This window comes from Lycium barbarum, chromosome 7 (assembly GCF_019175385.1).
Source record: "Lycium barbarum isolate Lr01 chromosome 7, ASM1917538v2, whole genome shotgun sequence".
NCBI classification, from domain to species: domain Eukaryota; kingdom Viridiplantae; phylum Streptophyta; class Magnoliopsida; order Solanales; family Solanaceae; genus Lycium; species Lycium barbarum.
This window is the reverse complement of record NC_083343.1, coordinates 80,084,956-80,112,296: the sequence shown is the minus strand read 5'-3', so window position 1 is coordinate 80,112,296 and position 27,341 is coordinate 80,084,956. Positions and strand designations below refer to the sequence as shown.

General features: G+C 38.2%; 1 long non-coding RNA gene across 2 annotated transcripts; it reads left to right on the top strand.

Annotated features, from left to right (window-relative positions):
• Nucleotides 1-22,340: 22,340 nt before the first annotated feature.
• Nucleotides 22,341-26,217, top strand: LOC132603487 (uncharacterized). Of its 2 annotated transcripts, none has more exons than XR_009568340.1 (4): nt 22,341-22,519; nt 23,183-23,298; nt 24,725-24,863; nt 25,931-26,217. It is a non-coding gene; the product is annotated as an uncharacterized LOC132603487 (long non-coding RNA). The 2 variants fall into 2 exon arrangements; XR_009568341.1 differs by having other exon boundaries at nt 22,342-22,519; nt 24,725-24,823.
• Nucleotides 26,218-27,341: the final 1,124 nt, after the last annotated feature.

Below are 27,341 nucleotides of genomic sequence, written 5' to 3'. Positions count from 1 at the left end.
AATTGAATTAGCTTTCCAACCATAGGTCGTGGGTCCCCAGGTGACGTCGGTACAAGGAGATATGGACGTTTTAAGGTCGAACGGTCAGTGGGCTAGGCCCAACTCGGGACCAACCGGGTTGGCCCAAAAAAATCAAAAAATAATAATAAGGCCCAAATTTGTGAGGGATGGCCGGCCAACATGGCCCAAGCCCATGATTTTATTAATTATCCATGTGATAATTAATATAAAGGATCAATTAATGAGTCATATCTCATTAGAAACTTCAAGAACACTTGAGAAAAAGGAAAGAAGGAGAAATCTCCAAGGCCATTTCGGCCAAGAGCAATTTTCGCAAGAAAAATTTGCAAAAATTCTCCAAAAATCATTTTCTACCAAGTAAAGGGTGATTAACAAGGTGGAGTTGTTGTTGGAGCAAGAAAAATTCAAAATCATACAAGTTGTCAAGTTGTAGTCAAGTGAGAAGTTGAAGAAGAAAGGTGAGTTTTGATCTTGTTTTATGTGTTATATATGGTTCATATGTGTTGTAGTATGCTAAAATGGATGAAATTCATGAAGGAGAGAAATATAGTATATGGCCGTGTATATATATATGTGTGTGGGAGTCATGCTTCAATTATTTTAATTAGTGTTTAGTTGTTATTGTTGTGAATGATATGTGGAAAATGGAAGTTGAATGAGTTTGGAGAGATTGTAGTGGTGTATACATGTTGGAGCCGTGTGAGTGTGCATGGTATATGTGGCCGTGTATACTTGATGTATAGTCGTGTATATAGGTGAGTTGTGAAAGAATAATGAGCGAGTTGTAATTAATATCTTAATCGTTGTGTTGTAGATGTTATATCGCAAATAAAGACTTGACAAGTTTGGTGAAGTATTGGCAATTGGAAGTTTGTGTAAATTGAAAATAATGTTTTTGTATGGAAGACATGTAATGGTATTACTATGATGTTGTTGGAATATATGTATTATAAGGTTATTGTTGTTTCATTGGAATTGGAGAGTATTGAAGGAGGTAGAATGTTAATTGAAGTGTTGGAATGCACCTTGAATGGAATATGTGAATTTTTAGTGTGATTGTTGAATTATGTTAATAGTTTGGCCGGGTTTGAATTCCCGGATTGTGATTGATGAGAATTTGGCTATGTTGAATGTTGAGGATGGTATATTTACAGAGGAAGTGCTGCCGAAATTTCGGTAGCCAAGTGGTTCCTTAAGATTCTAACTCTAAGTACCCTAATGAAAGTTTGGGTAAATGTGACCAATTTGCAGATTTTGACGAGATTGCAACGTGAATTCGGAATAGCAAAAGAAGCAGAAAGAGGTATGTAAGGCTTCACCCTTCTTTCTATGGCATGTCTTAGTTGAAATAAGTTGGGTACGAGCCTCGGGGACAACTCGGTTCCCCGGAATCCGCACCTAAAGTTTTCCACTTTTTGTTCAATAGAATTGAACTAGAAAGTGTGCCAATTGTTGGAAAAACCTCCTACACCCTTAGAACTTGTATAAATGGGACCCGATTACCCTAAGACCCTCACAAGTAACGCTATGACACGTAACATACGTAAATCGTATACGCTACCTCATCCGGCCCGAGGTGGACCCGCTACTCTCGGATTTTTCCTTACAGTCTTGCTTGACTTACTTGAAGTGAATCCAAAGGGAACCTTTGATCCCGATTTCAATACCAAATGATAAATACTATGACTCCTCTAACGAGGGCACTTCCATGACGATAATGATAACAATGATGTTAGATAAGAGAATATGCCTATGATACGTACTACCGGAACGACTCTATGACTAAGATGACTAAGCTAAGTATCTTATGTAAACATGAAAATGATAAACTAATTTTTGAATCTTATTTATATTTCCTAGCTATGACTTTATTTTCTAAAAGATTTCAAAGTCTATGAACTGTCATCTATGATGCCCCGATTTCATTCTACGTTTACTTTAATATTATTCCCCGTTGATAGTCTCACCTTAAAATACTCGTTCCTTCAAGGTGAGACAAAGTGATCACGAGTATTCTATAATATAATTGGAGGTCACCGACCTTACGTCACTCCGATGACTACATGATTCTTCTTTGGGCTTTCCTGCGTGCCTATGAGACATATGTATATAGGATACGTAAATGCATATAAGACATGTAAATGTATGTAAGATATGTGTATATATTTTTTTAAAACATGCACATGACGAAAGAGCTAGAGCGCTATAGACGCTGATGTACCTACACGACACACATATATGTATATGATAAAAGAGCTAGAGCGCTATAGACGCTGATATATGTACATGATATATGCATGTGTATACGGGGAAAATGGAAGTAAGGGTAGAGCGTTATGAACGCATATCCACCTGATCAGTTGGCATTACATGATATGATATCGTCCCGGACGCGGGATGCCCGGACGCGGGATGTGTATATTTATGGTTAAATGGATCGGCTGCCGACGCCTCGGCAATATGAGATGTCCTATTTTATATGTATATGTATATGAACAAGGAAAGATTCTTAAAGGAAAGCTAAGTACGCATAGCACCTGCCAAGGGTATATATATATACAGGTTATGTTTCTATCCCAGGACATGTGTTGTAACTCTCTTATGTCATTATACATGATTCATATTTTCTGTATATTACTATTCATGCCTTACATACTCGGTACACTATTCGTACTGACGTCCCTTCTTGTGGACGCTGCGTTTCATGCCGCGCAGGTCAGCAGACAGGCGGATTTGATCCTTAGAAGCTCTACCAGCAGTGTTGACAGTGCTCCAGTTATTCCGGAGCCTCACTTCCTTGGTACTATCTTGTGTATATATATTCAGGCATGGCAGTACTCAGCCCTTTCTATGTATAAGTGTACTACGTCTAGAGGCTCCTAGACAGATATGTATAGTCAGTTAAGTATAGTTAGGTATATGGTGTTTTGGCATGCTAATGTTGATGTATAAGTGATAACGAAGTTTATTAGTCTATGTTCAGAATGTCGCCGCTAATGTTAATGTTCAAAAAAAAAATGTCTCTGTTTACATGGCTTGCTAAGAGGTAAAGGTAAAACGATAGACAAGGGGTGCTCGGTACAAGTATCGGGTACTCGTCACGGCCCCTAGACGGGTCGTGACAGAAGTGGTATCAGAGCAGTTCGGTCCTAGGGATTTGTCTACGAGCCGTGTCCAGTAGAATCTTGTTTATGGGTGTGTAGCGCGCCACACTTATAAACAGGAGGCTACAGGGCATTTAGGAAATGTGACCTTCTTTGCATTCTGAAATCGTGCGATAGAGCTAAGTTGCCAGGCTTCCATATTCCTTTTCCTAAACCTGTGTTATGGTTTCAGTAATGCCGCCGAATAAAAAGGCTACGATGGCCGAGAAAGCCAAGGGGGTGGCGGCCAGCAGAGTTGAACGGGAGCTAGAAGAAGAGGAATCTCATAATGAGGCTCCCCCTCAGACTGTTCCTGCTCCCCCTGCACCAGCAGAGCAGGAAAGAGTTCCAGCTCCAGCCCCCGCACCTCCAGTTCCAGCGCCAGCAGTTTCGGGCCAGCAGATGGCAGAGGCCATCCAGTTATTAACCCAGCTCGTTGCCGCACAGGCTCAGCGGCAAGATGTAGACCTGGGAGGCAGAGCGATAAGTGCAAGGGCCCGCGACTTTATCACCCTGAAGCCTCCAGAGTTTTATGGATCAAAACCAGAGGAGGACCCGCAGAGTTTTATAGATGAGATGCTGAGGACTCTGGGGATCATACATGCTTCGGATACGGAGTCCGTAGAGTTGGCTTCATACAGGCTGCGGGATGTAGCAGTTCTGTGGTACAGTAGCTGGATATCATCGAGGGGAGCAAATGCACCCCCTCCGGTTTGGCAGGAGTTCACTGAGGCGTTTCTGCGACATTTCCTACCGTCAGAGGTTCGACGGGCTCGAGCCGATATGTTCTTGAACCTGAGACAGGGAAATATGAGCGTTCTAGAATACAGCCTCCGTTTTAATTCATTAGCCAGGTATGCCCCAGCCATGATAGCGGATAAGGGAGATCATGTACACCGATTTGTGAGTGGGCTAGGGCCACATTTGGTTAAGGAATGTTTGACAGCTTCACTCCAGGACGGGATGACTATTACTCGAATCCAGGCCCACGCCCAAAATCTGGAGGAACAATATCAGCCACGGCGAGAGGAGCGTTACCCAGATAAGGGTTCCAGAAAAAGGGGCAGGTTTTCCAGGACTAGAAGCGAGTACAGAGGGGGACAGGCACAAGAGCTATTTAGGCATTCAGAACAACCGGCGGCCAGTGCACCGCCTCAATTTACGGATAGGGGACTTGACCGTTCTACTTACTCGCGACCAGATCAGGGTACTAAGGCGTCAGGATCCCAGTATAGAGCTGATTCTAGCAGGATGATGCCACCCCCGCCACGGTGTGCCCGATGTGGTAGACCACATTCTGGAGAGTGTCGCGCAGGTACAGGTGCATGTTATACTTGTGGGCGGGTTGGCCATTTGATGCGTGATTGCCCACTGAGGTATGAGGGAGACCAAGCCCAGCCCGTCGGGTCCGCGGTTGGTTCATCGTCGACCGTACGCCCTCTTGGACAGACTTCCCAAGCTCCAGCGGGCCGCGGCCGAGGTAGAGGAGGGACACCTAGTTCAGCTGGTCCTCCGCACCGCCTATATGCATTGACAGGACGACATGACCCTGAGCCTTCCGCAGACGCGGCCACAGGTACTTTTTCGGCACCTTCTATGATGTGTTTGTTAATTGATTCGGATTCTATCCTATCCTACGTTGCCTTTATATTGCTGATCATATTAAGAATTCAGAAATTAGGACGAAAGGTAGCCATACACACAGGTAAAAAAGACGAATACTAGAGATTGCGGAGGTTAGAACCGTAAATAAAAGAAGAGATGTGTTACGTGGCGTTTCGAAAACTGCTAAGACCCCAACTCGTTCCATAATATGTGATATAAGTAGTGCGAGGGAGTGCGGGCGAAAATACTAACGCTAAGACGCTGAAATGCACTAAAGTTTCAAGGTTAAGCGTGCTAGGGTGAGAGTAATTTCATGATGGGTGACCCCCTGGGAAATATGCTGAAATTTTCACAAATGTGGGAACAAGAGACGAATGTGAAGCTAGGTAGTCCAATGTAAATTAGAGTGTGTGTAGTGGTTACAAACCCTATAAAAGTCATGTAGGCTGAGACGGACAAGACTAACGGAGGAGGAGAAAGCGTGACAGAAAGGGGACTTATTAACGTAGGGCCAACGTTCAGAGCTTACTCAATGGACTTACGACATAAAAGCGACCTAAGCGACATATGAGATGTCTACGAAGGAGACCTCCCCGAAGTATTATGATACACTATGAGGCCAGTTTAACATTCGAGGACGAATGCTCTAAAGGGGGGGAGAATGTTATATCCCGTATTTTTGAACGTCAGATTATTTGCTGAGGTGGGACCCACACATCGAGATATTTTTTGAGACATCTAAAAAAATTCATATGAATCACATATGAGAAGTTAAACACGACTCAAGAAGGACCCTTGCGCCAAATCAAAGTGGAAGTCCTCCAAATGAATATTTTTAAGAAAACGTTTTCGGGTGATCTGACTTCAAGGGGCAAAAACGGTATTATAAGTTTGGAATTTGGAAGAGTACCAAGATATAGAGGTTGTAGATAATTGAATTAGCTTTCCAACCATATGTCGTGGGTCCCCAGGTGACGTCGGTACAAGGAGATATGGACGTTTTAAGGTCGAAAGGTCAGTGGGCTAGGCCAAACTCGGGACCAACCGGGTTGGCCCAAAAAAATCAAAAAATAATAATAAGGCCCAAATTTGTGAGGGATGGCCGGCCAACATGGCCCAAGCCCATGATTTTATTAATTATCCATGTGATAATTAATATAAAGGATCAATTAATGAGTCATATCTCATTAGAAACTTCAAGAACACTTGAGAAAAAGGAAAGAAGGAGAAATCTCAAAGGCCATTTCGGCCAAGAGCAATTTTCACAAGAAAAATTTGCAAAAATTCTCCAAAAATTATTTTCTACCAAGTAAAGGGTGATTAACAAGGTGGAGTTGTTGTTGGAGCAAGAAAAATTCAAAATCATACAAGTTGTCAAGTTGTAGTCAAGTGAGAAGTTGAAGAAGAAAGGTGAGTTTTGATCTTGTTTTATGTGTTATATATGGTTCATATGTGTTGTAGTATGCTAAAATGGATGAAATTCATGAAGGAGAGAAATATAGTATATGGCCGTGTATATATATGTGTGTGTGGGAGTCATGCTTCAATTATTTTAATTAGTGTTTAGTTGTTATTGTTGTGAATGATATGTGGAAAATGGAAGTTGAATGAGTTTGGAGAGATTGTAGTGGTGTATACATGTTGGAGCCGTGTGAGTGTGCATGGTATATGTGGCCGTGTATACTTGATGTATAGTCGTGTATATTGGTGAGTTGTGAAAGAATAATGAGCGAGTTGTAATTAATATCTTAATCGTTGTGTTGTAGATGTTATATCGCAAATAAAGATTTGACAAGTTTGGTGAAGTATTGGCAATTGGAAGTTTGTGTAAATTGAAAATAATGTTTTTGTATGGAAGACATGTAATGGTATTACTATGATGTTGTTGGAATATATGTATTATAAGGTTATTGTTGTTTCATTGGAATTGGAGAGTATTGAAGGAGGTAGAATGTTAATTGAAGTGTTGGAATGCACCTTGAATGGAATATGTGAATTTTTAGTGTGATTGTTGAATTATGTTAATAGTTTGGCCGGGTTTGAATTCCCGGATTGTGATTGATGAGAATTTGGCTATGTTGAATGTTGAGGATGGTATATTTACAGAGGAAGTGCTGCCGAAATTTCGGTAGCCAAGTGGTTCCTTAAGATTCTAACTCTAAGTACCCTAATGAAAGTTTGGGTAAATGTGACCAATTTGCAGATTTTGACGAGATTGCAACGTGAATTCGGAATAGCAAAAGAAGCAGAAAGAGGTATGTAAGGCTTCACCCTTCTTTCTATGGCATGTCTTAGTTGAAATAAGTTGGGTACGAGCCTCGGGGACAACTCGGTTCCCCGGAATCCGCACCTAAAGTTTTCCACTTTTTGTTCAATAGAATTGAACTAGAAAGTGTGCCAATTGTTGGAAAAACCTCCTACACCCTTAGAACTTGTATAAATGGGACCCGATTACCCTAAGACCCTCACAAGTAACGCTATGACACGTAACATACGTAAATCGTATACGCTACCTCATCCGGCCCGAGGTGGACCCGCTACTCTCGGATTTTTCCTTACAGTCTTGCTTGACTTACTTGAAGTGAATCCAAAGGGAACCTTTGATCCCGATTTCAATACCAAATGATAAATACTATGACTCCTCTAACGAGGGCACTTCCATGACGATAATGATAACAATGATGTTAGATAAGAGAATATGCCTATGATACGTACTACCGGAACGACTCTATGACTAAGATGACTAAGCTAAGTATCTTATGTAAACATGAAAATGATAAACTAATTTTTGAATCTTATTTATATTTCCTAGCTATGACTTTATTTTCTAAAAGATTTCAAAGTCTATGAACTGTCATCTATGATGCCCCGATTTCATTCTACGTTTACTTTAATATTATTCCCCGTTGATAGTCTCACCTTAAAATACTCGTTCCTTCAAGGTGAGACAAAGCGATCACGAGTATTCTATAATATAATTGGAGGTCACCGACCTTACGTCACTCCGATGACTACATGATTTTTCTTTGGGCTTTCCTGCGTGCCTATGAGACATATGTATATAGGATACGTAAATGCATATAAGACATGTAAATGTATGTAAGATATGTGTATATATTTTTTTAAAACATGCACATGACGAAAGAGCTAGAGCGCTATAGACGCTGATATACCTACACGACACACGTATATGTATATGATAAAAGAGCTAGAGCGCTATAGACGCTGATATATGTACATGATATATGCATGTGTATACGGGGAAAATGGAAGTAAGGGCAGAGCGTTATGAACGCATATCCACCTGATCAGTTGGCATTACATGATATGATATCGTCCCGGACGCGAGATGCCCGGACGCGGGATGTGTATATTTATGGTTAAATGGATCGGCTGCCGACGCCTCGGCAATATGAGATGTCCTATTTTATATGTATATGTATATGAACAAGGAAAGATTCTTAAAGGGAAACTAAGTACGCATAGCACCTGCCAAGGGTATATATATATACAGGTTATGTTTCTATCCCAGGACATGTGTTGTAACTCTCTTATGTCATTATACATGATTCATATTTTCTGTATATTACTATTCATGCCTTACATACTCGGTACACTATTCGTATTGACGTCCCTTCTTGTGGACGCTGCGTTTCATGCCGCGCAGGTCAGCAGACAGGCGGATTTGATCCTTAGAAGCTCTACCAGCAGTGTTGACAGTGCTCCAGTTATTCCGGAGCCTCACTTCCTTGGTACTATCTTGTGTATATATATTCGGGCATGGCAGTACTCAGCCCTTTCTATGTATAAGTGTACTACGTCTAGAGGCTCCTAGACAGATATGTACAGTCAGTTAAGTATAGTTAGGTATATGGTGTTTTGGCATGCTAATGTTGATGTATAAGTGATAACGAAGTTTATTAGTCTATGTTCAGAATGTCGCCGCTAATGTTAATGTTCAAAAAAAAATGGCTCTGTTTACATGGCTTGCTAAGAGGTAAAGGTAAAACGATAGACAAGGGGTGCTCGGTACAAGTATCGGGTACTCGTCACGGCCCCTAGACAGGTCGTGACAGGGACTTCCACGGACACTTTCGCGGTCCGTGGAACACTTCACGGTTCGTGGAACTGGTCGTGGTTCACCACTGGCCAGTCATTAACTCTGCTGGGTATTCCACGGCCCAGTATACGGTTCGTGGAACACTTCACGGTTCATGGAACTGGTCGTGGTTGACCACTGGCCAGTCATCAACTTTGTTGGGTATTCCACGGACCAGTATACGGTTCGGGGAACACTTCACGGTTCTTGGAACTGGTCGTGGTTCACCACTGTCCAGTCATCATCTCTGCTGGGTATTCCACGGACCAATATACGGTCCGTGGAAAGTTTCACGGCCCGTGGTTGTAGTCGTGGAACTCACAGCCTTTCCGAAGTTGTCTGCGTCGTTTCGCTTGATCTCCAATCCTTATAGAACCTTCTTAACACTTGCTTAATACTTCATTAATGATCTAAACATCCCTATAACTCGTCCTCAAAACCTTACCAAATAATTCTCAACGCAATTAATTTATGAAACCCTTCCTAAATCTCACTTATACTTCACTTATCCTTATCAATCCCTATTCCATCAATTCATATAACTTCAAGATCTTGTCGTACGCATTCTAAGACCACTATACATTCGTCTTAGAGTCTTAAGAACTTCATGTGACCCTTAAGCTCGCGTTGGTTCATTCACTATGTGACAACATGAAATTTCCAAGGTGTAACATTTTTATATTGCAAAGTTTGAGTCTTTTGTCACATAACACCAAAAGCAGTTCCCAAGAATGTAAGAGGCCATTTTCCTAAGGCTTAGGTTGGTTCTTCTTTGAGGGTAAGTCCTACCCTTGATGTTTTTCATTTCCTTTTCTTCTTTAAGTTCTATGATTAGTTAAGGTTCTTCAATGGTGAATGAAAATCCTAGAACCCTAGAATTAGTAGACCCTTGAATAAATGGTGGATTGTTTATTTCATTACTGTTCTAGCATCTAGGAGTACAAGTTATCACTTTCTAGGATGGAAAATTGATTAATTATGATGATAATTATGTATTGAGACTTAGTGTTCCACCCAAATGGGAAACTTTGTCCTAAAATCTGCTTTGAAAAAGTTAAGTTGATTGGAATCCTATAAATTGGAGGATTATGGTTGTTGGGAATGGGGTTATGATAATTCCCCATTAAATGGTCATTTCACCCATTTGAAAAAGGTAGGAGTAATTGGGTCTTCTTCCCCAATTGGTGTTCTTATTTTGAGTAGATGGTCTATTCTTTTCTTAGCGTTATGTTGCTAGACTTTGAGCGTTCTGAAGCATTGTGAAAGGGGAAAGCTCTAGCGGAGTAGCTTGCATTTGTCTCAGTTCTGCAGCAGAGGTAGGTTATGGTTTACTTGAGTTAGACTTTGATTAGTAAATTGTATATGTAGTAGAATTGACGGGAGAAAACGTGATTAGGTCTTCAGACATGACGTCTGGTAGGATATTACTTAGGTTGGTATGATTTCTGATTATGTGGGATTGTCGCCATTAATTTATGAATTGAATCTTGAGGTGTATTTGCTGTGATATGGGAAGGAAAGGGCTGATATTACTCTTCTATTGATTGAGATTGTCACGAGCCAAGCCGATGATCCATGATGAGCGCCCGACCACTACTGACCAAGCGCCCCTAAACTCATACTTGCACTATACTGAGAAACCTTGTGGCCCATTTTTACTTATATCTGAGCTCTGCCAACTTCTGTAAAATTAATACAATAAACTTTACATCAAACTCATAAACCATGCATATGGATGTATAAGCGTATGTTCTAAGGATAACAACGCAGGCCAACTTTGCCGTTACATGTGTTGTACACAAAATAATAGACCACAGAACTTCCAACTATATACAACTGTCTACAGACCTTTATGGAATATAAACTGTAGAAAAGACAGAACAAGGCCTTGTCATACCCACATATTTACATATCAAGATAGCATACCAAAAAGGGATGCAACTCCGAACCAAATGGAGCGCATTGACTACGGCTGAGGTGTGGTCCTACTGGTCTGGATCATCTGGCTGACTCCCTGAACCTGCGGGCATGAACGCAGCGTCTACAAGAAATGACATCAGTACGAACAGTGTACTGAGTATGTAAGGCATGAATAATATCAAAATAAGAAATATGGAACATAACATGAGATAAAGATATACCCTGTACATCTGTCTGCCTTACAAGGCAGATATCATGCATGATTAACCTTTAAATAAAACATTTCCCATATTATATACATGGACATAACATAATCATTAGCCCGCGTCCGGGGTAATCATCTCGCGCCGCCCACTAGTGGTGATAGCCCGTGCCATATAGACACGTTGTTATTATCATTATCCAAAAGCTGCTCACTATACCCACCGTAGTGGTATCTGCCCGGCCAACTAGGCCCAATGTAATCATACATATACATATACATAAAGGATGCATGAGAGCCCAAATAAAAGCTACAACTCTATCGGAGTTGCGTAAGGTCGGCGATCTCCAATTTATATTATGGAACAATCATTATCGCTATATCTCACCCCGAAGGAACAAGTATCATAAGGTGAGATCAACAACAATGAATAAAATCAAGGAAATCATAAAATAAGCTCAATAATCTCATAATAGCATCAAGATTATAAACTTTGGAATCTCTAGAAATGGAATCATCATCATCATCATTATCATCATGGAACATACTTATCTTTAGCATCATAAGAAACTCTAAGAATCATGAACTTCTAACTTTTGGGAATAAGAATGTTATGGAAAACATATGTATGTTCATAATAAAGGAATCATGCCTTTAGAAAGAAAAGGACTAGCCTTAACATACCTTTTTGGTCTCCTACTACTTAACGCTTATCCCTCCAAGCTCGTAAATCTATATTCAAGAGAATTCATACCACTGTTAGGCTTATCATCATATGCTTATCTTAAGTCATCAAATTAATTCCTTTTAAAATCTGCCAAAATTCGGGCAGCATCTCCCCTGTTTATAGCCCTAGCCCGAAATCACAATACCGATAAAACAACAACAATAGCAATACTAATATCAACAACATCATCATCAACACTAATATACTCCAATAAACATCCCACACGATGTTTTTCCCAATTTCTCAACCAACCATAACAATATCCACAATACCATAATCAAAGAATTATATTCAATTTAATCTCAAATTAATCCAAAATCTCCTTTCAAATTCATTCCATAGTCATCATCTTCACTTTAATACTTTGGAACTTCTCTACTATGATTCTCTTCTTTTATAGAACTTGCTAAACCTTCAAATCAACTTAATCATGAGAAATAGGATGGAGAACAAGCCTTACACTAGAAGAACTTCACCCCATTACACTTTTTCCAAGACCAAATTCATCACAACATTAAGTAGAGACAAGAACAATACTTCTCGATGAATTAGCTTGCGATTTTGGAGTTTGATCCTCTTTTGTGATGGTATAGAATGTTTTGGAATGGTGGAGAACCTTCAATAACACTCTTATAATGGAGAGAGAAGGGTGGGAGATTCTAGAGAGGTGTGGAGATGTTAGTAGATTTCTAAAGGGTTGTGGAGTTGAAGAAAAATGAATAAAATGAAGTGTAGAGGCCTTTTTATTGGTGCCAAACTCGGATTGGGCTGGGTGAAAACATAAGTGGGCTTTTAAGTGAGCTTCCCGGATTTTTCGCCCAGCTTCGTTTCCTCTGGCTGTCTGTTTTAAAACACCCATAACTCTCTACTCCGATGTCGCATTGAAAAACGGTTTGTTGCGTTGGTAACTAGACTCGACAAACTTCATTTTAGGCTCTTGAAACACCTCAAAACTCTTGATATACTCGAAGATATACCCCTCTAAAGTTGACCCAAAATTCTGTTCAGAATTCTGCCAACATTTTTCAAATTTTCGACAATCTTATTTTCTTCGATTTTCTTGGTCCTAGAATCTTCCGAAACTCTCCATATATGATATTTACCATTAATCATACTTGATAATGGTCATGTACTTTGGTTCTAAGGTTTTCCTTCCTGGTTACGACTTACGAGATCATGATTCATCCTTTACTTCATTGTTACGTAGTTCCCATGGCATGTACCTTCCAAAACTTCGTGGGTCGTCTCCGATGCTCCATTAATACGGTCAAGTACGTGGCTTGCTCATGCTCTGAAAGTGTGAGGTGTAACATCCTTTCCCCCTTAGAAATATTCGTCCTCTAATCTTGTAGCTTGCGAGTTTATGACGCTTTCATTAATTTCTTGCAATGGTTGTCCTCCTTCAGTTCCTAATCTCTACGCTCTTATACTATGGGCTCATTAGTCTTCTTTCATATTCTCCCAATTCTTTGTCGAACTCATTCATTAGTTCCATCCTCATGTTCTTATATATATACCCAGGGGTCAACTGATATCTAGTTACCGTCCTAAGATATGTTGCCATTAAGATAGTCTTAACTCATGATTGCTATGGCTTCCTACCGGTCTGTACACACTCTTGATTGTTATACTCTTTTGCCTTGCTCCTTATTTCTCTTCTAGCAGACAAATTCTCTTGTTAAGATATGGTATCTTTCTTTTCTTGCTTCTTTGGTGCTATTTTTTATTATCCCTTTTTGTACTAGTCAACCTTATATACATACCATATCATCTCCTTTTAATTTCTTAATCGGACTCCTTAGTTCTTTACAATATTATCAAATTCACATTTGAACCTTTCTTCCAATTTCCTCTCCTCAGTTTTTGCATAATTACAAAATAAGCTCATGAACATGGAACTAAGATAAAGTCCTACTCAATTCTAATTTCGTCCCAATATTAGTGTGTTTCCCTCCTTAAGTCCTTGGCTCTCTTATACCAGTGACTAATTGAGACTTAAACTAACCTTCATTCTTCTTAGACTCCTTATCGTCGTCCTTGCAGCATTCTGTTAGACATTTCATTATGACGATTGTTTATATGGTTCTATGTCATACACTCTCACAATTGATATAACCAGCAACTTGGAATTTCACGACTTACGAAGCACTCCCTAATCTCAGGTAGTACTGCTGTTTTGCTATCCATAGGCACATTATCTTCCTTTCTTTTGAAGATTATTGAACTTCCTATAAGTATTCATCTTTTAAAGCTTTCATCTCTTCTAGTGCTACAAGTTTTTTTTTAGTAATCCTGATTGTTCCTTATACTTATCCCTGGTCACATGCGACCTTTCTTAGTCCTTTTGTCACCCCTTGGAGTACTTTATTTCATATCTAATGTACCTAAAATTTCTTTGGCGCGGGTGATTGAGTTATAGTCCGGAATACAATGTATCGCATTGACGAAACTTATTCTTCTTGATTCGCTAAACCTTCATCATCTTGTCATGCCTCCTTGTTCATATTTATCTCATTATATACTTACATTTAGTCCATTCTTACTTTTCTTTAGCGCATTCTTGATATATTGGTTCATCTTGAGTTTTTGCTCCTTCAAGCCAGTACGTTTCCCTCTTCTGAACTTGGGAATATTATAGTTCATCTTAGAACTGAATTTGTTCTTCCCCCCTTTTAAAGGATGTTCTCATACACTAATAACCTTTGAATATTAACCATTTTTTATAGTCATCTGGCCGACCTTAATGACTCTTCACTCCTATGTTCCTGATAATGCCGGAGTTCTTTTCATCGCATGGTTTAACTTATTTTCCCTTTTTCTAGTTGAGGTCTTGTATCAAATCAAAATGCTCATACATATCAGATCCAATTCAGATGCCTTCTTTATTGTCTTTTCATTTATACTTTTCATGGCTAGTAGTTCCCTGGGCTAATGAAATAATGGGGACATCGGAATTCATTAGGCCCTTTACGGAGTGTCCGACTATACCATGCTCCTTTAATTCGAGTCTTTCTCCACCACTATCTTCTTAATATCCTTAAAATTCTTGTTGTTGTGGGTTTCCAATTCTGATTTATATCTATACTATACCATTAAAATTTGATATTCCATACCATCCTTTCAATAATTTAGCTCATTTTTTCCTGTAATTCTTCATAACTACTTGGTTGTATCAATGTCATGCATCATAGCCCTTTTGACCTTCTACCAGCTCCCGTCCTTACCATGAAATCCTCACGAAATACACCTTTTTTTTTCCTTCGTCGAGTTCTCACCTTCTTTTTTGAAACTATAGCTAGCTCGTATTCATGCATATCCCCCCATACATCATACTATTTCTTTTATAATCGAATCTTTGTACTCTTTACCAATGTTCTTATCCCATGTTACTGATGTTTTACTTCTTTGCCAGATTTGTTAATTTATTATCCTCCCCCCTATCCTTGTTGATCGCCCGACTTTCTTTAACCAATCCATTAGTGTACCTTTCTTACTTTTGCTTTCAGGGCCTTTCTTGATTTCCTTTGCTCATAAATACTCTTCTTCACTTGCCATTTTATAGTATTGACCCTGTTATTCGTAGAATATCCTATTAGAAGTACAAATCCGTTCTATTTCTAAAGTCATCTTTTGGGAGGGCTTTTCCATTTCCAAGGTAGTCGTGTCAGTATGACTGCGCATTTATCTCTTCGGATACCCCTCAACAATTAGAAACCCTTTAACATCTTTACAAAACCTGCTTATTCTTTCCCAATTCACATCCCTATTCATTGTTATTTCCCTTCAATCCCACTTATCAAAATCTTTTTTCGACCCCTGTGCATTCATCTTTTGTTCCATACTACCATACTATATTCTTTCCGTATACTTACTTTCAAGATTCATCCGAATGGTCCTTTGCTTCTACCGTTGTCCTAAATTCTCTCGGAAGCTTTACTTGACCCTCGTTAGCAACATACTTCCCTTGCTCACACTTCTTCTCTTCTCAAGACATCATAATCTTCTTACTCTTATCCAACTTTAACCTTTAGAGGAAACAATGTCAACCTGCCCTGTAGCACTTGCTACTTGAACTTCAATACCCCGGCCATTCAATACCTTCAACATATCGTAACATCGGTTATCAGGGCACACATACTGGTTAACGTGATCACACATGAGTTATCATGTATATCGTTTACTAACACCTTACTTACGAAGTACCCCCAAAGCTATTTAATCTTGTCCTAAATCTGTGGTTTTAACACATCTTCTCTTTCTTCGCCAAGCTAGACCGTCTTACACCTCACAATCATTTAAAATTTCCAACCGCAAGTCTCACATGCTTCCAATTTCCCTCGGGCTATTTTAGTTCCTCATACTTCTCATATGTCTAAGTCTGTAGAACTTCTGAACACATTTCCTAAGTCCTTGATTATGAATTTCTGGCAATATAGGCTTAATAATTGATCTCCACTCGAACACCTACTCTCCTTTCCTTTTTATTCATAAGCCGACATCGCTATAGTTTTATTTTATTGCCAAATAACCTTTATCACCTTTGTCTAATAATTAAAGGTACCCCTACTTATAAGAATCACATTCGTCTTGTTGTGTGGCCTTTTTATCGCATAACCTAAAGAATAATTTGAAGTTCTAATGGATCCCAAGTAAAATTCTGTAATGCATCTCCCTCCAGGTTGGAAAAGTCCCTTACTCTCCTGGCTAGGAAAATGCTATCTTAATCTTTGGAACTCCCAATAATAACCATCAATCAACACACGCGACTGCTTTCCATTCCTAATTCCAAGATTCCTAGTGGTGGTAAAAACATCTTAGTCGCAGTTACCTATAAATACATTGGTTATATGTTCCTTTAGAATTCCCATCCGTCAACTATTAAATGATACCCTGCAATAATTGCACACATAGAAGAAATTTTAGTAAAAGACCCATATACCTATAGCCGACCTTTTGTCACGACCCAAGCCGATGAGCCGTGACGAGTGCCCGACCACAACAGACCAAGCACCCCTAAACTCGTACTTACACTATACTAAGTAACCCGGTGGTGCATTTTTACTTATATCTGGGCTCTGCCATATTATTTCAGCTGACGGTATTCAGGTTGATACTCAAAAGATTGAGGCTGTGAAAACTTGGCCGAGACCTACAACACCTACAGAAGTCCATAGCTTTCTGGGATTAGCAGGCTATTATAGAAGATTTGTGGAAGGGTTTTCCTCTATTTCAGCCCCATTGACGAACCTAACGTAGAAAGCCGCAAGATTTCAGTGGACAGATGCTTGTGAGCGCAGTTTTCAAGAATTAAAAGATAGGCTGACTTCAGCTCCAGTTCTCACCCCTCCAGAAGGAGTTGATGGCAATGTTGTGGACTGTGATGCCTCTGGCGTTGGATTAGGCTGTGTATTGATGCAACACGATAAAGTCATTGCCTATGCCTCCAGGCAGTTGAAGAAACATGAACAGAATTACCCGACTCGTGATCTTGAATTAGCTGCGGTCATCCACGCCTTGAAGATATGGAGACATTATTTGTATGGCGTTCATGTTGATATCTATACAGATCACAAGAGCCTTCAATACATTTTCAAGCAGAAAGAGTTGAACTTAAGACAAAGGCGATGGTTAGAGCTGCTAAAAGATTATGACGTCAGTATTTTATATCATCCTGGGAAGGCAAATGTAGTGGCCGATGCACTTAGCCGCAAATCAATGGGTAGTCTGTATGATGTCCGGCTAGAGATGAAAGAATTGGTCCATGAGCTCCGCCAATTAGCCAGTGTAGGAGTTCACTTAATGGACTCAGGCAATACAGGAATTATTATCTACAACCCAGCTGTCTCATCTTTGGACACGAGAATTAAAAGGCACCAATATGAATATTCCAAATTAAGTTACTATAGGGATACCCTCTCTTAAAAAGAGATATAACCATTTAAGATTTCTACAGATGGGATCCTCAAATATCAAGGCAGGTTGTGTGTTCCGGATGTTGCAGGACTACGACATCAGATTCTGACTAAAGCTCATCATTCCCGTTATTCCATTCACCCAGGAGCGACAAAGATGTACCATAATCTTAAACCAATGTATTGGTGGGATGGAATGAAGAGGGATATAGCGGAGTTTGTAGCCCAATGCCCAAATTTCCAACAAGTAAAGATTGACCATCAGAAACCAGCAAGGTTACTACAAACTATGGAAATTCCAACATGGAAATGGGAAGTAATTAACATGCACTTTATTGTAGGCTTACCCCGTTCTTGGCGCAAATATGACTCCATATGGATAATTGTTGATAGGCTCACAAAATCGGCTCAGTTCCTACCCGTCAAGACTGCATACTTAGCGGAAGATTATGCAAGATTATATCTTAAAGAGACAGTGCGACTCCATGGTATCCCTATGTCTATCATTAATGATAGAGGAGCACAATTCACAGCTAAATTCTGGAAGTCCTTTCAGGAAAGTTTGGGTACGCAAGTGAAGTTTAGCACGACATTTCATCCACAAACAGATGGACAAGCCGAGCGCACTATTCAAACCTTAGAAGATATGTTGCGGGCATGTATACTAGATTTCGGAGGTAGCTGGGATGATCCCTTGCCACTCATTAGAGTTTGCATATAACAATAGTTATCATTCCAGTATTCAAATGGCCCCTTATGATGCTCTATAAGAAAGAAAATGCAGGTCACCAATTGGATGGTTTGAAGTCGTAGAAACACAATTAATAGGCCCAGAACTGATCCATCAAGCAGTTGAAAAGATCAAGCTCATTCGAGATCAAATACTGACAGCCTAGAGTCGCCAGAAATCTTACGCGGATAACCGTCGACGAGATTTAGAATTTCAAGTCAACGACTGGGTATTTCTAAAGGTGTCACCGATGAAAGGTGTGATAAGATTCGGCAAGAAAGTTAAGCTTAGTCCCCGATATATTGTTCCCTACAAGATTGTGCGTAAGGTGGGCCAAGTGGCCTATGAATTGGAATTGCCTCCAGAGCTCGAATCTGTTCACCTGATTTTTTTATGTTTCAATGCTCCGCAAATGTGTGGGAGATCCTTCTAGAGTTGTGCCGGTAGATGATGTCCAAATTACGGAGAAGTTGGCTTATGAAGAAATACCTATTGCTATACTGGACAGACAAGTGCAGAAGCTTAGAAACAAAGAAGTGGCCTCAGTCAAATTTTTATGGAGGAATGATAACATAGAAGAAATGACTTGGGAAGCCGAGTAAGCTATGAAGTCTAAATATCCGCATTTATTTCCACCCTCAAAGGAGACTCAAGATGAAACACTAGTGTCCCCAGGTATGAAATGTTTTCTTTATCGCTTTTGGGTCGTGTGTGACCATTGTTTTATTGTTGATGCTATAGCCCTGTGTGGCTATGTTATTTTGAGTTGCTGTGACAGGATGGTAGTGCCAAATTACAAGGGAAACTCTGGCAAAATTATTATAAAATCTCGAGAGCATAACATTCGAGGACGGATGTTTTTAAGGGGGGGGGGGAGAGTGTTACACCTTGGAAATTTCATGTCGTTGTGTAGTGAATGAACCAACACGATCTTAAGGATAACAGTAAGTTCTTAAGACTAGAAGACGGACATTTAGTAGTCTTTGAATGCATACGTTAAGATTTTGAAGTCATATGAATTGATGAAGTAAGGATTGATAAGGACAACCGAAGTATAAGTGGGGTTTAGGAAAGGTTTCGTAAATTATTGTGTTCAGAATTGTTTGGTAAGGCCTTTAGGAAGAGTTATAGGGATTTTTAGATCATTAATGAAGTATTAAGAAAGTTTTAAGAAGTTCGTATAAGGATTGGAGATCAAACGAAACGACGAGGACAGCTTCGGAAAAGGTGTGAGTTACAAGGCCACCTTACACGGACTGTATAAGGGTCCGTATAACCCAACAGAAAGAATGTGTTCCATGGTGGCGAACCACGAACACTTATACGGATCGTACATGGTTATACGGACCGTATAAGTGGTCTGTATAGTACCCCGACGAGCTGGACAAGTTGTAAGTATAAATACATGTTCCCACTCTTATTTTCTCATTCTTTCCACTTCTCCACTTCTCTCCAAACTTCTAGAATATTCCATACACTTCTTCAATATAAAATCCATGGAAACCAAAGATCAAACACTAATATTCAAGGGAAATCATGCATTCGGAAGATTTCTAGGGTTATGGAAGTTAGAAATTCCTTTGGAATTGAAGCAAGGGTTTTCTCCAAGTGAAGCAACCCAACCAAAACCCGTTCCTACACATTCAAAGGTGAGTTTTATGATTATTTCATGATATTAAGAGTATTGGATGGTTGAGAAACTTGAATTATAGAAGAAGATAGAAAGTGGGGGTTCAAATGTGGAAATAGTAGTATTCATGACTGACAACTTGGATTGAATCATAGTTCTTGGCATGCTATGATTATAGTTTTGTTGTAAATAATATTGTGAGTGTTGATGAAGCACTGTGTGTAAACGGATACGACGTAGAATGTTGGCCATGGCTATGGATGACTTTGAAGTGGAATTATGAGAATTGGAAAATGTATAGTTTGATGAAAGCTATTGATAATGATATTGTAGCATTGTTGTTGATGTTTGGGAGTTCTTTGCTATATGGAGGAAGTGGTATAAACAAGGGAAATGCTGCCTAATTTTTATTTGCTCTTAATTGATTTAGCTTAAGCTTGCGCACATTGTCGATTATCTAATTTTAGTATGAATCCACTTGAATGTAGACTCGCGAGTCGGAAAGAAATCATCTAGTTGATAGAGTAAGGAGATATAAAGGTATGTGAGGCTAGCCCTTTCTTTCTAAGGCATGAATCCTATGACATGATTCTCTCTATTTTTCTATGTCTTTCCTAATTTCCAAGAATTCATAAGTCCATGATTTCTAAAGGCTTCTTACGAGGCAAAGATAAGAGAAGTGTTATGAAGACGAATATGGTCATGATATTCCATAATCTAATCGGAGGGTATCGACCTTACGTCACTCCGATAGAGCTATAGCTTTTACTCGAACCCCTATGCATGTTTCATGTTGAGTATATTAGGATGATTACACCATGCCTATATGGTCGGGCAGCACCGCTAAGGCGGGAAACTTGTACACTGTGTCTACGTGGCACGGGCAGCACCACTAGTGGGCGGCTTGAGATGATCATCCCGGACGCGAGATGCCTGGACGCGGGATACTGTTGATATATGATTCAGATAGTTTACATATGTGTGTGTATGCATACATGACATGATGTTGATTATGATGTAAGTGAGCATGCATGATCCGCCTCCAGAGGCAAGCAGTCACAGTTGTTACTTTTCTTACGTTTCTATATTTCCTTACCATGTTATCATATATGCCTTGCTTACTCAGTACATTGTTCGTACTGACATCCTTTCTTTTTGGATGTTGTGTTCATGCCCACAGGTAGACAAGGGGATGACCTAGATCCTTAGGAGCACATTCAGGTGACACACACGAGCACCCCTTTATTCCGAAGGTGCAGTTTTGATTTATTTCTGGTCCATTTTGTCATTTTAATAGACGACGGAACAAAATCTGGCCCATAAAAAGAGTCAATTCTGGTCCCTAATACTCTAATTGAAGGTGGGTAAAGCGCACCACATAATTCATTTTTTTTTGCACGGATTGCCCTTATTTTGAGATGGTCTTTAAATTTTGCCCCTCATATTTGTGGTCTTTAAATTTTGCCCTTCACTTGGATACCTGAGGTTCTAGGTTTGAACCCCCGCTCAGGCATAAAATAAAAAAATAATTTCGCAAGGCAGGGCTGGGGCGAGTGTATGCCGGATCCGGCATAAATTCCTTAAGGAAAAACTAAAGTTATGCCGGAGGGGGCATAACTTTTCCTCAAGGCATAGTTTAGTTATGCCTTATGGGACAAAACTTTTCCTTAAGGAACTATGCCTTATGGGGCAGACTTTTAATTAAGGCATAACCAAAAGTATGCAAGGCAGAACGTTTTCTTAAGGTATAGACTTTGTCTTATAAGGCAAACTTTTAGTTATGCCTTAAGGAAACATTCCGCCTTATGTGGCATACTATAAAAGTTTGCCCATTAAAAGTATGCCTCCACCGGCATAAACTTATGAAGAAATTACCAAAGTTATGCCGGACCCGGCATACTTATGCCAAGTCTGCTCATAAGGCATAAGTATGCCGGGTCCGACATAAGTTTGGTAATTCCTTAACAAGTTTATGCCGGTGGGGGCATACTTTTAATGGGCCAACTTTTATGCCGGACATGGCATAAACTTGTGAAGAAATTACCAAAGTTATGCCTGACTCGACATACTTATGCCAAGTCTGCCCATAAGGCATAAGTATGTCGGGTCCAGCATAACTTTGGTAATTCCTTCACAAGTGTATGCCGATGGGGGCATAGCGAAATTTAAATTCTGCCTTGCGATTTTTTTTTAAAATTTTGACTGTGTGGGGGTTCGAACCTGAAATCCATGAAATTTAACCGAAGGACAAAATATAAAGATTTCAAATATGAGGGACAAAATTTAAAGAACACCCAAAAGAAGGGAAATTATCTCTGCGAATTGCCCCACATAATTTAGCATAAAAAATGAAAACTTCACAGTACAAACACTACTAAAACTCCTAGCCTCAAAGCTGCTACTCATCTCTCTAAAAACCCTATCTGGTCCAAACCTTCAATCTCTCAGATTCATCTTGGTAGAATGAGTCTCACCCTCCAAACTTTTTCGCTCAGCCCTAGATCTCTTTATTCATGCTCCTACATCTCAGGTTTTGATCTTTCTCACCTTACAATCATCATTTTCTTCCTTTTTTTGAGTAAAAATCTTCAATTTTTTCATATTTATTTTGTGAGGTTCTGTATTTCGTGGCTTCAGATCTCTTTTCAATTTGATTCGAAATAGGTTTTAAGTTTCTGTCATCTTTTTCTTGTATTTTGGGTTGACGATTAGAAGCTAGGTTGTATTTACTTTCTAGATCTAGTGCGGAGGTAAAATAGTTGTAGATCATTGATTAAAAGCTAGGTTTTACTATGTTCGGGTTCTACCCTTTTAAAAAAATTATAATTAATGAAAAATCAAAGGGTTTAGGAGTGCTTTGTACTAGGTAACCCTTTTAGAGATTTCTATTTGCTTCAGCTATAGGCGTTCTCTTTACGAAATTAATTCATATGAATCTGGCTTCTCTTATTGGTTGGCTAGGAAGAACTGAAGCTCTTTCATGAGAACTTCATTTACTTAATTCACTCTCAAACGTGAAATGAAAATGATACGTGGTCCTTTTTGTGGCTAAGAATTGAAAAGTTTAACAGTGTGTTTGTTCTGTACCTAAAATTGTTGTGTAATTCTGTTATGTTGGTTCAGTGGTTTGAATGGTGACTTTGGCATATTATGAGATTTATGTCCTATTAAAGACTAGATTTGACAATTACAGAAATTGTGAATTTATGAAAATTCGGTGGAGGATCAAGGATTTGCAAGGCAAATTTGGTTATGATCCAAACTCAACGAGATTCTTTCTTATGGCTTTGCAGTTTTTCTTGGATTAAGGTATAAAATTATATTGTTTATGGTTGTATATTGACATGCTCTATTAGATGAAAAGGGAAAATTAATGTATTACAGCCATTTGTTTTTCTCTCATTTTTTTCACCATGACATGTAGCTTCATACATCAGGAGTATAAAGGAAATTTTTGTAATGAACATAAATTTAATTCGCAAGATACTCACTCTTGAACGTTAAAAAGATGTTGAAACATGTATGAGTAAGCTTGTTAAACAATTGCACCACGTACTCCATTCTCTTTCTTTGCCATTTGAATATCTATTCTTTTTCCAAGCTATAACAAGTTTTTGTTTGCAATTGTTCATTTTAGTTAACATTTGGATGTTGGAAAATAATTTGGTTAGTGAGGGGAATATAGTTAAAATTTTACAGAGAATGTCAATTATTTTTCCTATATACTTCTCTTACCTTCATTAATTAATACTGTTAAGGAACCAAGGAGAAAGAATGGAAGGAAGAAGAAGAGCTTCTCTACTATTACTTTTTCACTTAATCAACATTACTCTAAATTATATATATATATATATATATATATATATATATATATATATATATATATATATATAATTTTGGATTTATTGATTCGTTGAAAGATGTATTGCAGCTTTTTGGAAATTAAATACTCTTAGAAGTGAACTTCACAATGTTTCTATACTGTCTCAATGGGCTCTGTTATGTAACAACACAATGTTTCTATGCATTTGTTTAAAGCTTTCGCCTACTTTGTCTTGCGTTTCTGCTTCACCGATGGTGACAGTAGCACCTATGATGTCCAATATTTTGGGATTTGGCTCTCACAACAACTCTGCTGTAAACTTGAACGCGAAGGAGAGCTTGATGATCACAGTGCTAACTTCTTGGGGTGCATTATTATTGCTCTAACCGTTTCCATATTGTTTGTCAAGTCATTATTTGACTAAAGGTTTAGTTCAGACACATGATAAGCAAGAAGAATATGCTTCAGTACATGTTATTCTATCCCAAATTAGTTTTTCCACACATTTTAAAACTAGTTTCCACATGTTGGTATTTAGTTTGTCCACACATTTTAAAACTAGTTTCCACATGTTGGTATTATCCCGTAATTTATTTACTTTTCAGCATGGAACTTTTGGTTGGAATATCGTTCACACGTATTTAATTATCATAATGTTAAGAGTGAGAACCCTTTATCAGAAGTGAACTTTATAGTTATATTTGAGGGTGGGAGGCATTGGAAGAACAAACATGTTATTTTCTAGGTAACTGATAAGATTTAGTAGGAAATAATATTTATTCATTGAAATGCGGGCGTCAAGATCAATTGTTCCTATTGATTCTTCCTAAAAGTTAATTCCATTTTGCTTTTTTCCCAAGTTTCATGTTTAGTTTGGGTAATAATTTTCTTAGAATTCATTTTGTGTTTTAGGCAGTACTGTGCAATGATATGGAGGCTACTGATCTCATCACCTGGCAAAAGCTCTGGCAGCCTCTGTCAGAATGTTGGCCGATTGCTTTATCAACCAATGTTAGTGTCTCCAACGACGACTTCGTTTGATTCCAATTAGGTATTAGCTATATGAAAGACTAGAAAAGACCCCATTAGTCACTCTCAGGAATTCTGTTGTGTATTGTTAGATGGCTTAACTGTCAAGTGAAAATAAGAATGTGAAGGTTTAAAATGACGATTAGTTATTTTCTACTAATATAATTTTTGAACTCATGTCTTAAGTACATGCATTGTTAAAACTAGGTAAAAGTGAGTGGCCAGTAGTTCATATCATGTATTTCAATGGCATTGTAATTCTTTTCAGGTGTCTGCTGACCTGAGACTACATAACTTCCATATCCTAGAATATCAATTCCTGCAATTAGATACTTTACTTCTCTTCTCTACCAACTAGAGTTAAAAAAATAGTGCTATGCTGTCTTAGTGGAGGGGATATAAGTATGACTTTGCAGTATTTGTTCATCTTTAGCATTTGATTGGTTAGTATTTGGGTCTATCAGAATTTACTTTATCTCATTAGTTTAAATTTTTATGCTATTATGTTTGTATAACCAATGTGTTGAAGCTGAAGTCTCTTGAGCAACCTTTTTAATTGAGTGTAATCTTTTTTATTTTCTTAAATTTATAAAATTCAAGCCTTCTTACATAGCATTGAAAACCTTCTATACTATACCACCAGTAAGAATGTTGAAAGAAAATGTCATTGCTCATATCTACCAATGTCATTTTAAACTTGCTTTGTTTATTAATTGAAGTGTCACTTAGATATTGGAGTGTAATGTTGATAAATAAAATTGCATTTGTTTACCTCCTGTCTAAGCATATTGCCTTTTTCTCATGTGTTTTTCCCATGAAGTCCATTTGAATACTTTTGAGATTCGTTGCTTCCTTCTCATTGATGAACTAATTCTCAATTCCTGATTGTCGATCTCTATTAGTTTTCTTCTTTTCCAGCATGGTTATTTCCTATTTGCTTTTACTAGTTTCTTGTAAACTAAGCATGGTTATGTTGTATTTTCATAACATGTTTAGTTTATGCAAAACGGATGGTATCACAATTATTTAACCAACATTTATAGTCAATCTTTATAGTTTCATATGAGTGTTTTTTATTAACTTTTACAGGTTTTGAAGATACAAGTCTGAAGACTTCATACAAGTTAACAAGTTGATCATCCTTTTGATAGGACTGTTAGGCAAAATGTAACCGTATTTCGCAAGGATTTTAGTTTTGGCTAAGGCAAATTTTTTATATTTTTTATGGTTGTTAGTTCTTTCTCTGATACGATTGTGTAAACAATATAGTGACTTATCTTAGGGTTGTAAAATGGTATCTTAGTGACTTATCTTAGGCAAATTAATTCATTTTTTTCTAATTAATGATATATATGAAAGTTGGATGTTATTGAACATTTTTTTGATACTCAATAGTAAATTGTATAATGTTTTAGTGATACGGGACTGGGAAAATATATATTATATATTTAGATATTGACCACAATTTATGGTCAATATAGCACTTATGGTGACAAGATTTTTGGGCCTTAAAGGCTTTCTAGGACAAGAAAAACAAGGTCCGAAAAATGTGTGCAGTAAAATAGTGACCAGCCACCATAGTTAGGGACCGGAAATGTGGTCTCTAAAAGTCTTTTAGGGACCAGAAAATTGCTAACCGCGAAATATCTTTAGGGACCAGTTAAAAACTCGTCGCTATTCACTTTTAGTGGTGGAGACTATAAGGACGAGTAGCGACCAGTTTTATCCGGTCACAATTAACCTTTAGGGACCAAAATCATACTTTTAAGGACCAAAATTCCCTTCACTAATAGCTGTTTTTCTTGTAGTGTTAGGAAATTATTATATTATAAATTAGTGGAGAAGACTAGATAATATCGAAGCACATGCCATTTTACGTGAAAATAAAATAGTAAAAGAAACCTAATATGAAGTAAAAAATATAATAAAATAATATTTTTTTTGAAATAGATTAAGTTGAGTATTTTTGTAGATTCCTAATGTTAAAATGTTAAGTAAATATAAAGCATTAAAATATTTTTTGGAATATTTTAGAAGTTTCAATTTAAATAATAACTGATCATTGACGCATACGAAAACTAAAACACTAAATTTGTGGAAATTGGTTGAAAGAATAAATTTTAAATTCGATATAAACAAATACTTTTTTTCATATTTTCACTTCTTCTAGGGTAATTTTTACACAGTTCTTCTAGAATCTATCAACTGAAAGTAACTATAGAATTTTGCTTTCATGAAAGTATGATATCTTGATGCATGGTAATATACCTAGACACACAAATAAGCTCTCCAAAAATGAAGATATAGTAAATTAATTAAAATGCAGTGGTTAGATTCCATTTTTTAGCGGTACTGATGTTTTTTAATATGTTGAAAACAATTCTTATTGTATTTCTTTTATATTAAAGAAATAGGACAATTTGCATTTGTATATTAAGTGTCACGATCCAACTCGTGGTTCGTGAGGGCACACCCACACTAGCCTTCTTGGTGGGTGAAC